Source organism: Natator depressus, chromosome 2, assembly GCF_965152275.1.
Source record: "Natator depressus isolate rNatDep1 chromosome 2, rNatDep2.hap1, whole genome shotgun sequence".
Classification (NCBI taxonomy): Eukaryota; Metazoa; Chordata; order Testudines; family Cheloniidae; genus Natator; species Natator depressus.
Genome location: NC_134235.1, coordinates 265115529 through 265116591, shown reverse-complemented (window position 1 = coordinate 265116591; position 1063 = coordinate 265115529).

The window sequence follows — 1063 nt, the reverse complement described above, 5'->3', positions numbered from 1 at the left end:
GATACAATAGTAACATTCATTTTAGGAGTGCAATAAATAAGAAATGTTAAATAAAAATCTACAATTCTGTACCTTTCCAGGCCACTTACATGCCTTTATCTTCTTACTGACTTAGCAGAATATGACACACTGCAGCTCTTTCAGTAAGTGAAGATCATGTTTCTTGGGCTGGGCAGTTCTCCCTTACTCATTGGGCTGAAAGGAAGCCAAAATCCAGTCTTTGGTGTTCTCAGTTTCTAGGAGGTTTCTAGAAGGGAATCAGTGCTTGTATCTCCTCAGCCCATGTATAGAGGCTGTGCCAATTTCCAGAATAGGCTAATACTCCATTTGTATGTATTTTGCACTGAGTGAAAGAAACTTGTCAAAAGTGAAGAAGTTAAAATCTTTACACCTGCAAAGTCTACTTCCATCATAGGTAGCTGTCTTGGTATTTGACATATCAGAATGTCATGTGGGACTAAAAATTAGCACTGCACAAAATCAGTATGGCACACTCTAAATCAACTAAACGGGATAAGAGATTTCCAGCTAGTTGTAAATACGGAATCGTCTAGTGTGGTTCTGCATTGAGCTGTTCTCAACCAATGCTCTTTAATATCTGAATCAATGATCTAGAAGAAAATATAAAATCACTGCTGGAAAAATTTGCAGATGACAAAGATTTATGGGGTGATAATGATGGGGGACAGGTCAGTTGTACAACAGTATTTGAAATACACAGACAGCTGAATTTATCTGAACGGTGTTTCTATACAGCCAAATGCAAGGTCATACATTAGCAACAAAGAATGTAGGTCACATTTAACGGGCTGGGGAGCTGTACCCTGGGAAGAAGTGACTCTGGAAAGGAGTTAAAAGGTTAGGGCGGAAACATGAGCTCCTAGGGTGTAGCTGTAGCTGTTCAGTTCTGGTGTCAACATTTCAAAACCAATGATTGTGAATTGAAAAGTTTTCAGAAAAGTAGTACAAGAATGCTTTGAGGTCTGGAATACTTTCCTTAATGTGAGAGACTTCAAAAGCTCCATCTACTGAATTTGTGCAAGAGAAACTTAAGAGGTGACTT